The sequence below is a fragment of the Sarcophilus harrisii genome, chromosome 2 (genome assembly GCF_902635505.1).
Source record: "Sarcophilus harrisii chromosome 2, mSarHar1.11, whole genome shotgun sequence".
NCBI classification, from domain to species: domain Eukaryota; kingdom Metazoa; phylum Chordata; class Mammalia; order Dasyuromorphia; family Dasyuridae; genus Sarcophilus; species Sarcophilus harrisii.
Window position 1 is genome coordinate 565,645,764 of NC_045427.1, and position 21,027 is coordinate 565,666,790.

The 21,027-nt window shown below is 35.7% G+C and overlaps 1 long non-coding RNA gene across 1 annotated transcript in view; it reads left to right on the forward strand.

Moving 5' to 3' along the window:
- Positions 1–66: 66 nt before the first annotated feature.
- LOC116421891 overlaps positions 67–21,027 on the forward strand; it is a 28,257-nt gene continuing 7,296 nt past the window's right edge. The window contains exons 1-2 of the long non-coding RNA XR_004232477.1: positions 67–768; positions 15,163–15,284. This is a non-coding gene — a long non-coding RNA (uncharacterized LOC116421891). The remainder of the gene's footprint in view (positions 769–15,162; positions 15,285–21,027) is intronic.

The window sequence follows — 21,027 nt, forward strand, 5'->3', positions numbered from 1 at the left end:
GGAAAGTTACGGTTTGGCGAGGAGCAGGGTGCGTCTGCGTCACATCCTGTACTGAGCTGGCTGTGGTTGGAAGGTTGGGCGCCTCGTAGTTCGGAGGCGGCTAGGGGGAAGATTAGCTCTTCCTGTCTCTGCTTTCCCTGATTGCGTCTGCGTTTCCAGTTTGCCTTTGGGTCGGGAGTGCCCCCACTCTGTGGATTAGGAAATTGAGGCCCAAAGGGAGGGGAAGTAGTTTAAATCTGTGGGAAAGCGAAATCTCCTAAGCCTCAGGCCAAGAGTAGCCCGAGGGCTTTTCTGTTCAGAGAGAAAAGGGTGCAGCTTAAAGACCAAAAAAATGAGGCGGGGGCTTCGTAGGCCCGGAGTGTGTAAGGCCGGGGGCCGAGAAGCTTCTGTGGCGGGGAGGATGACCTCTGACCCCCTTTCTGTAATTCACCAGTTTGTTGGCTAGAGCTTCCCCAGCGAGACCAGCTTGGAATTGTGATCCCTCCGGCTTCGGTCATTGTTAGGCCGCGTTTAGATGGCCTTGCCCGCGGTGCATGCCGAGTGTGGTGTGACGATTTTTGAGTTCTTAGAAACGGTTGGGGGCCTTTGGAGGGAACTTTTTCGCTAAGAGCCTCACCTGGGCGTCTTTGCTGGGAACGCTTTGTGATCTGGGGATAGGGGTCACTGGCCTACCTCTTGTCATCCCTATCTGAATTAGGCATCTTCTGTCATTTCCAGAGTCGGCTCCCCTTAGCACCGTCCTGGCGTTTGCTGAATGAATGGGGGCCGGTGGGTCAAGTTTAATGTCTGTTTTAAGGATGATGGGAGGGCACGGAGAATTTTAGTTCAGGAACGATATCTATCTTGGGGTGTCTGTATCTAGATGCTCCTGTTCTGTTGAATTTTAGGTTGTTGCCTAAAATTGGGAAGCTCATTTCACTCGCCAACAGCAGGGGGCAGCAATGTGTAAGTAATTACCTGGCTTGGAGAAGCTGAAAAAGACAATGCGTGAGAAAACTTGGTGTTCTTTGCTATTTTTATTTTAGTTTGTCAAAAAAAAAGAGTCGAAGTTGGTGAATTCTCTCATTGAGTACATACATGAGAGACTTGTTTGTTTAGCCAATAAAAACTTTGTATTCTTGTTATAAGAATTTCAAGGTGGGGATGAGATGTAGTTTTTTTGTTTTTTTGGGTTTTTTTTTTTTGATCCTCAGTGGCAGAGCAGTTATAGTTATCAGTGTTTTGAAAGTCTTATCTGAGCTCCAAGACAATGCCTTTCTACCACTGCAACATAGTTATTTAAAAGGTTGCCTTATCTTTCAAAGCTATTTTATTTCGAATTATTATAGTTATGGTATAAATTATTCTCCTACTTCTGCTTACTTAATTGGGAATTAATTCACGAAAGCATTTCTGGGTTTTTCTGAATCCCACAATAGGGTCAATTTCTTTTTTTTTTCCTTTTTTTTTTAAATTAAAGCTTTTTATTTTTAAAACATATACATAGATAATTTTCAACCTTCATCCTTTCAAAACCTTGTGTTCCAATTTTTTTTCTCCCTCTCTTCCTTCCCACCCCTTCCCTAGACAGGCAAGTCATTCAATGTATGCTAAACAAGTGCAATTCTATATACTTTACACATTTATTATGCTGCCCAAGAAAAATCCAACCAAAATGGAAAAAATGAGAAACAACAAAAAAAGTGAAATACTATGTTGTGACTCCCCACAGCCTTGTCTGAGTGCAGATGGCTCTGGGAAGAAAGATAATTTGTTTTTGTATGTGTCGAATTGAAGATGTCTATGGATCCATTTCATGGTGTCCAGTAGGCAATTTGGAAATGCAAACCTGAAGTTGAGAGAGAGCAGAGCTGGTCAAATTGATCTGAAAATCATGCACTTAGATGATAATTGAAATGCATAGGAATTAGTTAAGATCTCTAAGTGAAATATTCTAGATGCAGAAAATAAGAGGGACTGGATAAAGCTCTATGAGACAGCTACTATTAGTGGGAATGACCAGAATCAAGATTCAACAAAGGACAGAATAGTCAGAAGACAAACTTAAGAGAGAACTTTTACCATGAAAACCTAGACAGAAGCGTATCAAGGGGAAAGAGAGGGTGACTGACAGTGTCAAAAGCTGCAAAGAGGTAAAGAAAAACGAAGGTCAAAAAGATCAGATTTGGAAAATAAGAGCATTGCTAATTTTGGAGAGTACAATTTCAATTGAATGATGAGGTCTGAAATCAACATTGTAGAGAATGTAGAAAAGAATCAGAGGAAAAGAAGTAGCAATACCAACTGTAAATAGTTTTTGGAAGGAGTATCCTTAAAAAGGTTGAGGATTTTTAAAGTAGGCATATCTGTAAGCAGCAGAGAGACAATCAATAGACGGGGAGAGATTGAAAGTTGCTGAGAAAGAATGATAGAAGGGCAGTCACCTGGAGAAGATGAAATGGGATCAAGAGCATGTGAATTAGAGGGCTTTTCTTTGGTAAGGAAAAGAACCATCTTGGTTGAAAGAGGTGAAAGAAAGTAGCTAGCAGTAAAGTTATCTGAGTGGTATTAGATTAAGCAGGACTCTTCAATGAATGGCTTCAATTTGAGACAAAGTCCTCACTCAGGTGAGGAGAGAACTAGGAGAGATTTGAAGAGATGAAAAGATAGTAAATCAGTTATAGAGGTACAAAAGAATTGCTCTACTGCAGAGAAGACCTGAGATTATGTTCATAAAATTGTAGTAGACAAACCAACGTAGTTTCATGATTTTCACCAGCTCCCTTCAGTTGTATGCGAATAGGAGCAAAGGTAGATAGATGTAATATAAAGGTGGAGCTTTTCAAGGCACATTCGATGATACCATGGTTCAAGGCAGAGAATAGTGTGGAATTGAACTATTTTACTAAGGAATTTATTTAGGGAAAGGAGAAAAATGTATACTTCAGTAGTGATGGCTTGGGAAAGAACTGATGGAGTGTCAAGTTTGTGAGATATGCTATGTTGGAGAGATAATTTGACAAGTTTAGGGAATGATGTGGAAGAGTATAAAAATCACAAGAAAATAGCACTCTGGAGAAATGCTGGAACAAACCAAGGATAGCAGGAAAGATGTAGACATAGCTGGAGGCTGATGGAAGTAACATGCAAGTATTTGAAGATCAAGAAGGATGACTTGGATTATGTGCAGAAAAATGAATGATTTTGCTATAAGCATGAGTTTACTGTGCCTTTTCTTCAAATGTGGAAGGACATACTTTGCCTTTTTTTTTAATGCCTTTTTTTGTCACACATGTTCAATACAGCTACTAGGATGGAGATGGGGAGGGTAGGGAGAAAAGAAAGTGAAATTGAGAATTTATGTAGTGTCTCCTTTGTGTGAATGTTCAGTTTTACAAATATATAATTTGATCCTGAGATAAATTTGATCTTTGAGATAAATGAGTATAGCTACCAAAAAGATAGTCTCCTAAATAGAATTGATTACACACAGACAACATGAATCTAAGAAACTCTGTGTTCTTTGAAAATAGTTTTCCCCTCTTCTTCCTCAAAACTTGTCTTAGAGCATACTGAAAACTTATGAGTCTTGGGTGGGGTGTGCATACAATCCTTCATATAGTATGTATATAGCAAGCTAACTTTCAACACTATGTAACAGAAAAACTATAGCCTGGTCGACTTGCTCAGGTGTGGAGAGAAAAAAGGATTTTTGCATTTTTTTTTCAGAAGGTAAAAACTATAAATACTAGAATCTCAGGGATTTCTTGGAGTTGTATTTAGCTATTTTGTCAACCTACTCTAGAACTAAATAGGTAAAAAAGACAAAAAAAGGAAAAGGAAAATTTTACCTATTGTACATATGGAATCTCAGTGCTCAAAGTTTCCATTAGATGGCAGTGAAAATGCATAAAAAATGCATAAAACTTTCTTGCTGTCATGTGGTCAGAAAAGGATCCTAGTAAGATTCCTGTATTACTGATTTTACCTTAATGACATCAACAAATGGCTTGGTTTTAAATCACATTGTTTAGAAATGAAAACTTGAAATGCATTGTACACAGTTTACCTACTGTTCTTATCAAAGGTTTCATTTACACTAATTTTTTAAATATAATCAATCTTTGTTGTGTACTTTAAGTCTTTCTTGAAGTCTACTATTCTAAATTGTAAGTTGACATAAGGCAGGGACTCTCAGACTGACTTTACATAGGTCTCAACACAAGACTGTGAAAAATGTTTTTATTTCATCACCATGTCTATACTACTATTAGGATTAAGCAAGTGACTTTTTGTGATTTCTAGGAGGATACTTTTTACTTGTTGACACACCCATTCCTGGTATCTCATCTGCCTGCCTCTTCAGAATCACAATTTTGAAGGATACAATAAACAATTAAACAAAATGGCCACTGTACTATTCCAATCTGATTGTAAAATAGTATCCTGTTAGTGTTTTTCTTAGATCAAAAGCTAAGGGGAAAAAGTATATCTGCATTTGGAGAAAAACATCTCTTAATTTTGAGACTTTATAACTTTTATGTTATAACTTTTCAAATTTATATTTGATATGTATTTATATAAGCTTGATACATACTATTTATTTATTTGGCATGTATTTAATATATACAAGAGAGCTTACTGATGGCTAATAATCTCAATTACAGTTAAACAGTCTCAAAGTATATGTCCAATGTTGTAATGTCATCAGTGTTCTGCCACAAAGAGTAGACAAACTTTTGTGACAATGAAAATTTCATTTGTCTAGGAAGAGTATTTCTCAAAAGCTTTTTGATACTTGTGCCAAGTGATGAATCATTTATAGTATCTGTGTAAATGATTCCAGCTTCCTTACAGGAGTGTTATAAGAACTGAGAGTTTAATTTTTTGTAGCACTTTCATATCAAGGATTCTATTAACAACACCAGATTTGTAAATTGGCCTCCAGTATGTGCTGAAATCCCTCTCTAGTCTCATGAGGAAGAGATAGATATCTTTCACAAATTAATAAGAAGTGTTTGTTGAGTATTTTGTGCCAAATACTATGCATTATTGTGCATTGGGATTTCAAATACAAAAACAAAGATTGCTCTTAAAAGTAGTTTACATTCTTTGGTCCTGGAAAAAATGCTTGAATTTTTTTTGCCCTATGGTTCTATTCACCATTCCTGCAAATTTCCAGATCAAAATATTTCTCCCTAGCCTGTGTTCCTCTGAATTTGTTTCAGTAGTTTACATTCTGACAAAAAAAATAAAAAGGGAATAGGGAGCCAGGGAAGAAAATTTTGATTTGGAAATTTGCATAGTTGGTGAAAGGAACTATAGGACAAAATTCAAGTATCTTTCCAGGACCAGTTACAGTTCATTTGGTTGTGATTCTAGAACTGGAAATCAGAAAGTAGAGGATTATCAGAAAATAGATATATATAGTGACCAGTGAAAAGATTGTTTGAAGTTTGGTTGATATAGTGGGAAATGAGACCACAACTCAGGACAGTGTTAAACTTTTTGATACTGGTTTTAGAACTCATCAACGCTGATGAAATGGCAAAAGAGGAAAGTGAATCATGGCTGGATCTGAACTTTGGTATAATGGGTAACTGAAAACACCAATACTCTAGCAAAGGCTACTTGTCTACTAGTGTCCTTGATACTATCTCCTCCTGTTTCCTTGAGGCTATACCTTCAATCATCCCCTACCTCTTATTAATTTTCAATTATCCTCTGACTACTACCTATGAATTTTGCTTTGTCTTCCCCATATCTTTAAACTTTTCATTTGACCCCATTATCAACTCAAGCTATAGACTTGTCTCTACAGCCAAACTTCAGAAAAAGCTATATGTAATCATTCACTGCTTCCACATTCCTCAACCCCTTCTAAAATGTGACTTCAGTCCCCACTGTTCAACTGAAACAACTCTTGCTAAGATTAATTACTATTAACCTAACTATTAATGGAATGGCCTTTTCTCTGCCACTATCTTGGCTTCTCTGTAGCTTTTGCTACTTGATGACTCCTTTCTAGGGACTGTTTCTCTGAAGTGTTGAGAAAAACTACATTCTATTTGCCTTTTAAAGCCCTTCACAATCTGACTCTTTTCCAAGGTAGACTTTGAATCAGAAAGATCAGAGTTCATATTCTGCCCTAGACATTTATTAGCTGTGGGACCCTAGATCTGTCTCTATCTTAGTTTTCCCATCTTTAAATGGAGATAATAGAATCTACCTTCCACAGGGTTGTTGTACGGATATCTATAAAGGAACTTGGCAACCTTAAAATATTGTGTGAATATGTATAAATAAAAAATTCATGATGAATATTCCCTTCAATCTCAATTCCTGTCAAACTCACCACCTTGCTATTCTTATCAAACTCACCACCTTGCAATTCTTATATGTAACATTCTATCACCTTGCCTTTGGCTGCCCTCCATTTCTGGAATATTCTTTCTCCTCATTCCCACTTTCTAGAATCCCAAGCTTCAAAATATAACTCGGATTCTATTTCCCATGAGAAGTCTTTCCCGATCTTTACCATTATTAGTGGTTTCCCCCAAATTCAGTCAATTAACATTAAGTGCTTAAATGTGAGGGTACTACTCTCTACTGGGGATACAAAATGAGGCTAAGATAGTCCATATTAGCAAGAAACTCACAGTCTCTAATGACTGTCAGTCAATACAAATAAATACAAGATATATACAGGGTAAATTAGAAAAGATTAACAGAGGGAAGGAATTAGAATTAAGAGGGGTTGGGAAAGGCTTTTTGTAAAAGATAGGGTTTTCCTTGGAACTTAAAAAAGTCAGGAAGCTTGTAGACAGGCAGGGGAGACAGTCAGGAAAAAACCCCCAATCCTAAATGAAGTGTGTTGTTGATGAAACAGCCAGAAAGCCATTGACATTAAATCAAAGAATATGTGGTAAGGAGTAAAGTGTAAGTCTGGAAAAATAGAAGAGGGTTAGTTATAAAAGGCTTTGAATGCCAAAGAGGATTTTGTATTTAATCCTGGAGGCAAAAGGGAGCCTCTAGGGAAGCTTACAAGGGAGTTTATAAATTAGTAGTTATTAGGTAGATAGTAGGAGATATTAGATAGATAGTGGGAGGTAGTAGGGATGATTGAACCTTTGCTTTACAAAATAATAAAAATTAGTTATCTTGAGTGCTTTGTATTCATTCTGTATACATGTTTTATATACTTATCTTTACATGTGTTCTGGTAGAATGTAAGCTTCTTGAAGATAGGGATTATTTTGTTTTCTGTCTTTGTGTCTCGAATCCCCAGCACAGTGTCTGGCATATAGTCATCACTCAAATGCTTGTTGAATTGAGAAAAATGTATGTGTATAAAAATGAACATTAGACTGAAAGTCAAGAAAGTGGATTCAAGTCTAGACTTGAGTTAATGGTGAGCCCTTAATCACTTCTTTGGACTTTAGTATTTTTATCTGTACAGCTGAATCTGGAATGGATGAAGAGTTTCAAATTCATGTCATAATCTAATGATTGCTTGTTGATTTTTTTAAACCTAAGTTTAGTACTTTAGTTTGTTCTTTTTAAAATCTTCAAGAATCATTTCCTCTTTATTTGATATTGCTTGACCTGATTTCCTTGTCTTAGGAATCAGAAGTATTCCTTCCTTAGAATTCTCATAGGACCTCACATTTCTCTTGAACGTTTTAATGTTCAATTTTATAGTTTTTTGGTCCCGTATTTCCTGACTAAATTAAACTCCTTGATGAATCAAAATTTGTTTTTTCCCCAAGTGCCTTCATCCATATTAACTGCTCAGTAAACACTTGTTGAAAGAATGAACCCTTTATATCTCATTGCCACCTACAAAATTACCTTTTATATATTCAAAAGATTATTTAATTCTTTCATCAGCCTTCTTTTTCCCCTTTAAGTGAGATAATCTTAGTTCTGTTCCTTATTATGAAGGAACACAACCTAATGTAGTGGAAAGTGTTGGGAGTCAAAAGAGACCTGGGTGTCAATCCTGTTTCTGACACTAGCTCTGTGTATGTGTGTGTGTGTGTGTGTGTGTGTGTGTACACGAGTGTGTGAGCAAACCACTTAGCCCTTTGGAATTTTATTTTTCTCATCTATAAAATAGAATAATAACTAGGTGTTGTTATATTTTCGTTATATTCTCACTGTGTTGGTTGTAAAGCTGAAATGTGATTGCAACTCTGACAACTTTAAAGGATATGCCAACCTTGATTGACCTTGAATGTGAGTGAGTCAAAGTGAAGGAAAAGGCTATGGAAGTTGAACAGAATGAAGAATTGTGAAGACATGGGGTTTGAGAGAACGTAAGGCAAGGGTTAGGGTAGAGAGAACTAGAAACCAAGTACTGATCTCTTAAAAATGAGGGAGAATATCCTCAAAGCTATCAAGATTACTAGGATATGAATAACACAATTGCTGAGTGATGTTGGAGATCCTGGAAATGGCAGTGAGGAACAAGGATACCAACTTTACCTCTAGAACCAGTTTGTTAGGTGTGGGAAGGAAGATACCATCAGTACTGGAAAGGATGAACAGAAATGCATTGACTTGGTAGAAAGGAAGGAGGGTAGAAGGACCAACACTCGATGAGTTCCAAAAGATTGAAGGAATGCATTTAAGGGAAATTTTTCAAATAATTCAAGAATGGGAATTTTAATGGTCAAAATGGAATGTGCAGACAGAGCTAAATTGGAACATGAGATGGGCATAGATAGATGGCATGAAAGAATAGGAAATGATGGCAGTGCACACTTCAGCTCAGGGTGAGTTAGCATTTCTTGCTGCCTATACTAAGGGACACCACACATTCTACCTTATGTTTATATTTAACTATTTTATATATGATGAATTTGATTGCCTACCTGTGGTGTTTTCTTCTTTTGTATAATATGATGGTTCTTTGGGAACAGATTTCTTGGGGAGGTTTCTGGAGGCAGCCTTCCTTTCAGTTTAGTGTAATCACCCCAAGTGCAGCCAGGAGTTAAAGCCCAAATCCTTTAATGTCTCCTTCAAAGTCTTGTCTCTTTTCCTGGGGCCTGGTTAGTTTTCTTAGAGGCCTTTCTCCTTGATTCCGAGAGCTCCTGCTGCTAGTCCTTTGCCTCTGCCAGCTTCTGCCTCCAGCCAGCACAAACGTGGAAGATGGAATGAATCTATCTCCTCCTCCGAGAGCTTCTAGTGGGCTTCTGTGTCTGGCCCTGAGAGCTTCTTGCTTATATGCTGTACACTGAGTATACACCAATCATTATATCACTGGGAAATCATTATTTTGTTGTAGGATTAAATCAATTCTAAACTAGATTTAAACATTGTCTCCTCAATTCCACTTAGTACCTTGTTTCAAGTTCTGGCCCATAACATCTCCTTATAGGATCCAGATCAATCATACTGAACCATGCTAAATTAGATAATTATTGTCTCTCTCAATTCTAATGACTTAACACTTTGTAAGGATTCTAACACCTACCTAAATTATAAACTGCTTTAAGAGTATATATGTATTTTCATAGAGAGAGCATATATATATATATATATATATATATATATATATATATCCTTATTTTCCTCATCTACAAAATAAAATAACTTGGTTCCTATCTCACTGTGTTGTAAAGCTCAAATGAGAATGTGTATGCAACTTTGACAACTGGGTGTTTTAGGTCTATATAGTCTTAAAAAAAATTAACCCTACTACACACCCTCAAGCCATAATTTAAATCTCTCTTCCCTCTTACAGCCAAACTATTCATTGCTTCCCCTCTCACCAACTTCAAAAGCTCTCTCATTCTGACTTCTAACATTATCAGCTGAAACTTTTTTTTTTTAAATACCAATAATTTCTTAATTACTGAGGTCAATGTTTTTTCTTCAATGTTGTGAAGAAGTCAGTGTTTTGACTTCTCTGTAGCACTTGTCATTGCCAGCCAACAAAGAAAATGCTCTGCTCTGTGTTTTCATGACACTGAATTTTTCTGATTCTTATTCCTATTTCCTATAATCTTATATTTTCTTGCACCATGAACATCTATATATCCAACTCCCTAATTGTGAATGTAAGCCAAGGTTTTGTCCTCGGCCCTCTTCCTTTTGCTCTCTCTTCAGAGCATTAATCAGTTCTTATAAGTTTATCATCTTTATATAATTTCTAGAACTAGCTTAAATCTCTTAAATTGCAGCCCCACATCACCAACTACCTAAAAGACATATCCAAATAGATGTCCAATAGACATCTTAAATTCAACATTGCCAAGGAAAAAAACTTTCTCCCCTGTTATGAGAATCCTAGTGTTAACTCAATGGAATTGATACAATGCTTATTGGTTCATACATTAGAGTAAATCCTTACAAAGTGTTAAGTCACTAATATTGATAGAAACAATGCTTGTGTTTGCACCTTTAAGAATTCACACATTAGCTCACACATTGGAGTTCACAAGTATGGGAGATTTAGGATTCTAACATCTCCCTTGAGTTAATCACCTTATTTCAGGTTCTGGCTCATAACAGGGTTGGGTTAAGGCCCATTCTGTACTTCCCTCAATGCAGCTTTCTGATGGCCTTTTACTATGTTACTTTGACTTTATGGTCCTTGAGGAGCATAAAAGGTCCTCCCCATGTGGAATTGGTACGCTCTAGATTTGGTAGATGCTAGAAGACCACAAAAGTCACTATCCCTTGCTCTGCTGAATAGGTACATTTTCATTTGTAGACAAGAGACTATGTAAAGAACAGTTAGATGTTGCTGTAAACTTGTTGCATATCCTTGCTGGGTTTAGGGCTATATAAACCATTTTTAAATGTTTCTTCCCAGCATAAAACCTGAACTATTAGGGTACCAAGATGAGGGCAAGACCATTATTCTGCACTCACACAGCTTACCACCCAGTATAAGCCCTCATCATCTATTCATCTGGACTATTGCAACAGATTGCAACATTGGATTTAGTGACTCATCTCTCCATATATCAGTCTATCCTCCATACTACTTTTAAAGTGATTTTCCTAACCAATATGTTGACTATGTCACTCCCAACTCATCAAATTCCAATGGTTTTCTATTTTCTCTAGGCATTCAGGGTCGATTTCAGAACCTCTCTTTTTAGCCTTCCACAATTCCACAATTCTCCTTTTCATGCATTGTGGTCTCTCCTTGGCCGCCTTCATGTTCCTTACATATCATACTTCATCTCTTGTCACCAGGCCTTTTGTGTAGACACTCCCCGCCTTGGAGTAGACTTCATTTTTATTTCCATCTAAGTTCCCTAATTTCCTTCAACTCAATTGCTACTTTCTACATGCAGCCTTTCCAAATTTTTCATTGCCTTCCCCTTACAATTACCTTGTATTTGTGAGGACTGGTTGGGATATGCCCAGTGTTCTCTATAGGGCTTCACATTTCTTATATAAGCATGTGTACATCTACTTATTCTCTGAAGTGATTTGCTTCAACCTTTTCTTACATGGCAAGTCTAGGTTTCTAGAGAAGCATCACTTATTTTCAGATTCAGGGTCCCCTGTTGAAGTAGGAGTACAATATTCCTACTCACCACCTTAACTTTTGAGCCCCCACTAATTCATTTCTATGGTTTTACAAACCGGTCACAGTAATGATATTTTAAAATCTTAAACAACCATTTACTTAGCAATCAAGCAAAAGAAATATTAACAGCATAGGTACATAGATTAAAACAAATGCATGAACAATACATTACAATACACATAAACCTAGGTCATATTTTTCCCACCAAGATATTCTTTCTGTGGGGGAGTCCTACAGGCAGACATATGAGAAAAGAAAGTCTGTGTGATTGGTGTAATTTATAACTGTGAACTTTAGTTTTGATGTGATTGGTGCATTCAGGAACAGCTATACTACATAAAACATGTACTGCAGTTCTCATTGCAGTACATTTGAACAAACCTATTTTATGTAAAAATTTATAAGCTCTTTTAGCTTATATTTACTCTTTTAGAAAGTATTACTCCTTTAGAGCACTTTCCTTTAAGCCAAACAAAGACAGAAGTTATCAAGCTGGCTCTCTGCACACTACATATACACTACCAGTTCTCACTCATCAAGATGCTTCATTGTCTATTTGGAACAGAACTCAACAGCAAACAGCTCAGCTTGATTGTTTAAGACTTAACAAGCATAACTGGCTTTTCATTCATTAGGGTTTCATGTCATCCAGGTAAATCTCAGCATCAGCAAAGTAGCTACAAAACCTTTCCTCATTTTACTTTTCCCTTTCAAACTAGAGGAGGCAGAAAAGAGCAACAGGACTTGTGAAAGGCTCCCCTACTTGAGCCCTAGAGTGCTAAAAAGAATAATTGCTATAATGAAGCTCATATCCAATAAAGTTGGAAACCTCTTTCAGGACCTGAATCAGGTAGTAAAAACCACTTTGGCACTGACCTGTTCCTGTTCTCTTCAAACAGCTCCAACAAGTTGTTTTAAATCAGATCAGTTAGGGTACACACAGTATTAACTTTTGACTTAAAAGGTAACAACTAACCAAATTTCCCTCTTTGAAGCCAACACCCTTTAAAAATATTTCAAATTCCAAATAATTATATGAACTTTGTTTTCTTTTCTCCCTCTTTCTTCCCTCCTCACTTTCCTTTCTTCTTTCCTTCCTTACTTTCTCCATGGTCTTAAAATAGCTATATGCTGGTGTGGTAATAAGATCATAATGCCTTACAATTCTAAACTTTCTTCGTGGCCCTCCATTTCATTTTGTGTCCATTAGATTATTTTCTTAATGCTCATGTTCAATGTTTCAGAGTTCTTTCTCTGTCCATCTAAATCATTAATCAGCTCAAACAAGTAAGACATCATCCTAACTCTTTTACATGATTTAATTGTTTATATTTATACCACGTGTATAAAGTAGTTCAAATCACATCTGAACATTTTTTTATATATTTTAGCAATTGTTTAGCCAAAGTTTTTTTTAATAATTCATTTCAAGTACCAAAATGTTCATCCACACTAGCAATAATTTAACATTCTTTGCCACTTAATTTAAATATTTTTCTTTACACAAAATAACTTTTCCAGAATTAATCTATATTAAAATATATGAAAAGGGATACTACCTTACATTTTTTTATATACATTTAAATGTATACATACTATGCATTTTTTCTCCCTCCAATACAAGTTTTCTGAAAGGAACTATTTCACTTTTGTATTTCCACCATTCTAGCACTTAATAAGTACCCAATTAATGTTGGTTGGTAGTTGTTTGATTCATGAAAGAGATAAAACTTGATCTGGGACTTTGACAGATGGACAAGATTAAATAGGGATGGAAGAAAAAGATATTCCCAAGGAAAGGGGAGGTGGCACAGCATAAGCAAAAGTACAAATTTTGAAAAATGCACACCCTAGATTCACTTGTGTAAGAATTATGATTTCTGTACAATTCTAATTGTCATGTGTGGTGTTGGGCAAAAGTTTCCTATCTTTTTAAGGTTATAAAATCTTTAGCTAGAAAAACTGAAGTACAAAGAGTTTGAATGACTTTTCTCTTAGAGCCACAGTTTATTTAAACCCAAAGTTTAAATACTTTGCCAACTGTTGAAACCAATGGGGCCATACTTCCTCTTTAGGCATAAAGTAGGTTTTAAGAAGTTATGATTGGGACTTTTAACTTTTAAAATCAGATACAGCAGATGGAAAAACCCTATTAGATCACCAGAGCCTTGCCAAGCCTGTGAAAAGCATAGAAGATTAAAAAAAAATTCTCATTAAAAAAATTTTTTTTTCAATTCCTACTAAAATGAGCAGTTTGCAAACATCAGATTCAGTCTAGCTACAGAAATGATTAAGAGGACAGTAAAAAACAAACTGTGGAATATGGAGGAAGCTCTGCTCTAAGTTTGTAAATTGGCTGACAATCAGATTATATTAGAAGATTGAATTAGTGGAAAATCTATTATAGAATTTCCTTTAGTTTAACTAAGATGCATAAGCTTGGGGGGTTTGCTGATAATATTACGTGAGTCATCAAATGCTAGATTACTCATCCAGGCTAAAATAAATGTCACCCAGTTTACTTTGATGGATTTACCCTACACATATAAATATGCAGACATATATTGATTTATTTTTTTTAAAACATGCTATTGTTAGTGTTCTTGACATCTAATTTTCTGGCCTCACTATTTTTTGCTGTTACTTCTGCCTGAGTTTTCCAGTGAATTCCAAAGGAGTCTCGCCTGTGTTGAGAGTTTGGCAGGAGAAAGAAAGAAGGATGGCAGGCTCTAAATGAGTTTTCAGCTTGTGATGCATGACTTGGGATATGCATTCTGAGCTGTTGCCTCTTCCAGACTTTTGAGAGCCCTGCTTGTGTTAACAATGAGATGAGTTTTCATTCTGTAAAAAAGGAGTTCAGAGTTTTAATTCTGAGATCAGTTTTATGAATACCTTACAGTGCTAATTTGTTTGCCCACAATTATGAATATATGATATATATAGTACATAATACAAGAAAGAATCATAACAAGTAGTTCTATTACAGAGTGATTATCCATTATGAACTCTAGAAATATCATTCAAAATAATATAGGACCATGGTTTTACTGGAATACTTATAGTTCTATTAGAAAGTAATTATCCACTGAACTCTAGAAAGAAATGTACAAAACAAGATAGGACCATGGTTCTTTTGGAATACTTAGATGGGAAGCAATAAGGCACAGTTATGTTCATTTTATGAAGTGTTTGTGGTCAAGCCAAGAATAGAATGTTCAAGTACCTAGCTCTTTACCTTAGTTAAATAGAACTTGAGCACAATAAAAGGACTTGTAAGGACAAATATTCATGGAGAATTGGGTCTTCTTGAGAAAAAGGAGAGAGATAGATTTTGAAATAAAGTGGAAAATTTGAGTGGATTATCAGGGGAAAAAATGAAGTGAATTGAGATCATAGAATCATAAATTTAAAATTGAAGAGAATTTCCAAAGTCATCTAGTAGAGAGGCAGTATTCCCAAATGGAACCCAAATGGGAAATACTTAACAAAATAAAATACAATGGAGCATAGGCAAAGTTAATGTGTGGTTATCTAAGTCAATATGCAATTTTCAGGATTCTTATGTAAAGATTTAATGGTCCCAGTTTCGATTTGAATTTATACCATGATTTAATACAACTTTTATTTTGCAGATGAGGAAATCAAGATCAAGAGAATTAACTGACTTACCCAAGATCTTATAAGTAGTAAGCAGTTCAGATAGTATTTGAACCCAGATGCCTTCTAAATCCAGATTCATCACACTTCACTGCAGGTGATTTTTAAAAACCCTATTAAATCATTCAGGCCTCTTCATCCAGAGGACAAAGGATATATAGATAAAAGCAGCTGATTAATATTTAGGAATGCAGCCCCTGACTATTCATAAAAGCCTCTAGCTCCCCCCCCCCCAAAAAAAAAAAAGAATCCTTAGGTTAAGCAGAATCCATTAACTGGACAGTGTTTGTTTCCAGGGATTTGGATTTTGAAGAGAAGAAGTTGGTTAATTAGCTAGCAATAGAAGAAAGAAAACTGAGGTAATTAATCTTTTATTTTTATGAGGATACTAAGTGGTGGCTTGGAGAACTTAAAAGAATAACCTTTTGTGGAAGTTGTAGGAAATTAATAGATTTAGAATTGAAAGTGACATCAGAGACCATCTAGTCTAACTTCATTTTACAAAACTCGAAGCTGAAACTCTAAAAGGATGAGATACAGGAACATATGTTAAAAATTTTTTCTTCCCCTGGGGCAATTGGGATTAAGTGACTTGCCCAGGATCACACAGCTAGGATGTGCTAAGTGTCTGAGAGCACATTTGAACTCAGATCCTCCTGACTTCAGGGCTAGTGCTCTATCCACTGCGCCACCTAGCTGCCTATAGATTCTGTAATGTCTTATTCTGTATGCCAGTGCTCAGGAAGTAGAAGGCTACAAAGTCAATTTTTACCACTTGAGTAAATCACAGATTAAAAAGGTTAAACTTTGCAAAGAGAGTTCTGAGTGTCACCTTAAAGAATAGGTAGCATACCAGATCTTAGGCAGCAGAGCAGGCCAAGGGGGCCAGGATTGGGAAATTGGAAAGTGGGGAAGGGAATTAGCAACTAATTTAAAATTTTAAGTAGGAGGGAGCTGAAATCTTGGGGGGAGGGGAAGACAAATACAACTACTCCATTCAGACAAAGAGTGAAGCCTAGCAGTTTAAGCAGTGAGGTTCAGGAACTTGGAAACTGGAGAATCAGGATGCTATGTCTTTATAACATCAAGATAGATACTTGATTAATATACCTTATATTGACATAACCACTATTTGAGGCAAGGGTCTTTACTAAATTTAATCAGGGTATCCCAAAAATGTTAAGTGCAGTTTTTAGCTATTAAGGCTAAATGGGTAATAAGGCTTTAATAGCTGAGAAGTACATCAATATTTTAATTGGTCTTAGAGCGTAAGTAGACCTGAATCTAAAGGTTTCTTGTTATGTATTTTTTTTTTTTTTTTTTTTTTTTGGCAAAAATACTGGAGTGGTTTGCCATTTCCTTCTGCTCATTTTCTAGAAGAGGAAATTGAGAGAAACAGAGTTAAATGACTTACCCAGAGTCACAGAGCTAGTGTCTGAGGCAAAATTTGAACTCCAGAGAATGAGTCTTCAGGACTCCAGGTCTGGCACACACTGTGCACTATGGTACCACCTAGCTGCCTCAAATCTAAACTGAAGCAAGAAATGGAGAATGGAAGGCAGTTTCTGAAAATTGTAGGCTATTCTGCAAATCACAATGTGTCCTGGTCTCTCAAAACAAGAAAGCAAGCAGGATCATATTATAAACAATGTTCTTCTGGGCCATTCTTGAAATGTTCCAAAGAAAAGCAAGAATCATGGAAGAAAGAAAAGGAAAATGCAGTATTTTTAAGTGTGAAGAATGGAATATTTCTTAATACACAGGACACAGAAAGGAACATGATTCAGAATAATAAGTCATGGTAGCTGACTCCCCAAGTAAGCTTATTAAATAGTAGAAAATTCAGACTAGAAGTCAAGAGTCTTGGGCATTAGGCCTAGTTCTGTCATTAATGAACAGTATAGCATTGAGCAATCTCTGGATCTCCATTTCCTTTACTTTAAAATCAGATTAGTATAGATAAACTTCTAAGGTATCTTCCAATTCTAAAAGTCTAAATAGTTTTTTGTTCAGAAGAGCCACTCATGAGAATTGGTCTAGTTTAGATGCTCCTCTTTTTGAAAAAATTTAATAGTTTTAGCTGGCATCTCCATGACATTACTTGCAAAGCAGCTGTGAAGTTAATGATAGTACAAATAAAAAGATGCTGGTAATTAGGCTGTTGGATAGTCAAGCATTATTGTAGGGGTTTTTTAATTAGCTAAATAAGAAAATGCCATTGAGGGTAGGCATCCTCCTTTCCTCCAGCATGATTCCAGCTAGGTGATAAGCTATTAAAATGCTATCCTATTAGGTAAAAATGCAATTGATATATAGAAAGTTGATCCTAAATGTTTTGATGGATTTAGAAGTCTCTCAGAAGTTGTACAATAAGTATCTTTGTTGAAACTGTCTTGTCTTCCATTTAAATAGTTTCTGACACTCTTGTGTGTTGCCATAGCTGCATTTGCTCATGGCATAGGACACTTAATAACAATAATAGGGTCTTTCCAGAAAAGGCTAGTTATATCAATCAATCCTAAGTACTAGATAGATTGGTGGAGTTTTTGTTTTTGTTTTTTTGCTTTTGTTTTGTTGTTTTTAGAATTTCTGTTTGCTTGCTGTTCAAACACCCATATTTAATTAAAGAGATTGAAATTGGAAAGAGATGGCATTTTTGAACCTTGGAGAAAGACAGGTATTGGCAGAAATCCATCACTGTTTTCTTCTGTGTGACCTGGAAACTGTTGGATATAATGATCCTTTAGCTACTCAGCTTATTCTCTGTGCTAGCAAGAATCAGTGCACATTGGAGGTAGCTTCAAAACTTACAGTTTTTCAGTCCTAATTGTTGCATTTTCAGAATGCACAAGTAGATTTGGAGAGATGAAACCAAATGTTTAACTTTTACTAAAAAGTGATGGCCACAATAGTTGGAAATTCAGGACTTTAGCATAATAGAGATAGAATTTAGTTATTTTTCTCTTGACTGCAGGGCATTACTCACCCAACTCCCTCATATTCACAAGGAAAAGGGGAAAAACCAGGGTAAACTGCCCAGGATGAGTCAGGTTTCAATGGATCATCTTTACTCAAAAAACCAGAAACTGCTTTTCATTTTATATTCTTGAAACTGGAAATATAATGCAGGCCCTATAATGTAATTCCCTGAGCTTCTGCCTCTTTAATTGTGGGTAGAAAAAGCATTTTTATTTTCTTCTGTTCTTAAAAGTATATGAAAATAATACTCTTAGAAATGGCTTTTGTCAGATGAAGGATAGGCAGAACAGCCTACATACACTATCTTTCCATTCAGCTACTATCCTTTGACTTGAACACAAACTGCTAGGTACCCATTTTTTTCCCCTTAACCTCCTTTTTCTCCCTATAGTTTCAACCCACATGTGAATGTTCTTCCCATGCAGGGGTGTGCTGGTAAATGTTTAACAGCTGGCTCTCCAGTAAAAAAAAAAGTTTATATGACATACTTTTAAGTTTAATCTATAGCACTAACATTTTCTCTATTACTTAAATCTAGACAGTTCATGAAATAAATTGTAGGCTGCTTTGTATTTGCTGATTTCTAAGATATAGATGCTCATACTGAAAAATGGTACTCAGGAGTCAGCTCAAACTGGCTACAGCATATTGCTGTACCCATCCATTCTAATAGCTTCCACATTTGTACTAATTTTCTGATGGGCTCTTCATATTACATAAGTCTGACAATATATGATCTTTTATGAGTATGATACTACTATTTTATTTTGTAGCCTTTATAGAGGATGATTTCAATTTGGTTTCCTTTGTGTCTGTGGAGACACTATCCATTTAGATGAGGTAGGCCATCTTGTCAAATTACTATTTAAAACATGAAGCCTTATATAATGATATATACAGTAGTATTAAGGGTCAGGTAAGTGGTAAAAATTAATCTGAAGGAATTCAGAGATTTCCTTGGACTGTAGTAATAGAGATTTTTTGGGATTTTTTTTTTCATTTTCTGGAATCTGTAACTGTGACTTCTTTAGGACACAATTGTGTCCTAAATATGCTTCTCTGTGGTTAAAATTGGTATGTATTTTTTGGTTAGGGTTGGGTTTTTTTTTAACCTACAAATAGAGTGGGCAGTGAGCACCAATGAAGAGATGACTAACAAGGTAATCGCTGTGTGATTACAGTGTGGGCTGCTAGGCCTGGCTCAGTCCTTGTGTTGTCTCTGCTTTTATCCAGATTCACCACTTAAATAATTCTATTAATGATAGTTAGGTTGCCTGTTTCATTTGTCATATAGCTACAAACCACAAAGAAGATACCCTTCGTATTCAAAAACAGAAACCAATTTGAGGCTTTGTACAATTAGCATGATTTGGGGTTGCTTTCTTTCTACCTTTTTCCCTGTCCTATTCAGCCATTTTCTCTAGAACTCATATTTCTATAATATGAGAGAACAGCAAAATAGTGTCTCTTTCTTTGCATTTCTTACCCTGATAAGTAAAAACTGGGAAGTATAGGAAATTGGAAGGAGACAGAAAAGTTAGTTTTTTCAATGCTGTATATGCTAGTCTGTGATATACCAGAAGACAATTGGGAAAAGGAAGATTTTTTTTTTTTTCAGAGCAAGACAGTTTAGCCAAGTCAACAAGCATTTATTAAGCCTCTGCTATGGAGCAAGCACTGTGGCAAGTGGCAAGTAGTGATAAAACTTCTGTTCTCAGCAAAGTCACAGAGTAATAGAAGAGATATCATTCAAACAGTTGTGTATGAACGAAATATACACAAAATAAATCGGAGACCATCTTAGAGGGAAGGCATTAGCATTGAGAGGAACCAAAAAAAGTACATTATACAAGGTGGTATTTTAATTGAAATGTGAAGAAAACCACAGAAAACAAAAAGATAAGAGAATTCCTGGCCTCTGCATGGAATTTGGAGTTTCTTGTGTGAGGAATAGTAAATAACTCACATTTATATGATGCTTTACTATTCCTTATTTCTACAATGATTTCTGAAGTAGGAAGAGAAATATCCTCATTTAGCAGATAAGAAAGGTATATAAAGAGGTTAAATAACCTGTCCAAGATAAGTGGTTGTAGTAGTATTCAAAATCCACTGGTTTATATATTGTAGTGCATCTTTAATATTTTTGCATATGTTATTTGGAAAGCTTGTGCCAAGATGATAATTTACATTTATTTGGGTTCCATCTAAAAGTTAACAGTAAAAAAAAAAAATTATATATCATGCCTATTTAAAAAATGATTCTGAAATTGTCCATTCACTTTATCCTGAAAATCAGGTAATATGTGAATAAATCAATTGTTATTGGACTAATGTGGAGCTAAATCTTTGACAAAAAATAGTATAAACAACTAATGTGTAGCTAAATCTTTGACAAAAAATAGTATGAACAACTTGACTATTCATGCTTAAAAGTACCTTTCATTTGAGATCTCTGAGACTAGTAGGCCTATTCCCCATAGATTGTCATGACCTAGAAGAGTATTCAGAATATTGAATAAGTATTCTGAAGTAGTGATAAGAAATGAACACATTGTTGCTTACCTTACTTCCTTATTTCAAGTCAGTATTTTATAGAAATAAGGTATTCCAAACAGCTTGTGTTTCATTTCTTATGCCAGGCCTCTCCTAATTTCTGTGAGATGATAATACTCTCTCCCTTTTGAAATTACTCTCTTTTTTTTTTTGTATATATTTACTTAATGTATATATTTGTGATGATGTTATACCTCCTCCCAGTAGAATCTAAGCTCTTCAAGGGCAGGGATTGTTCCATTTTTGTTTTTGTATGTATGTCTGGCACTAAACAGAATGTCTTGTATATACATGATAAGTATTAG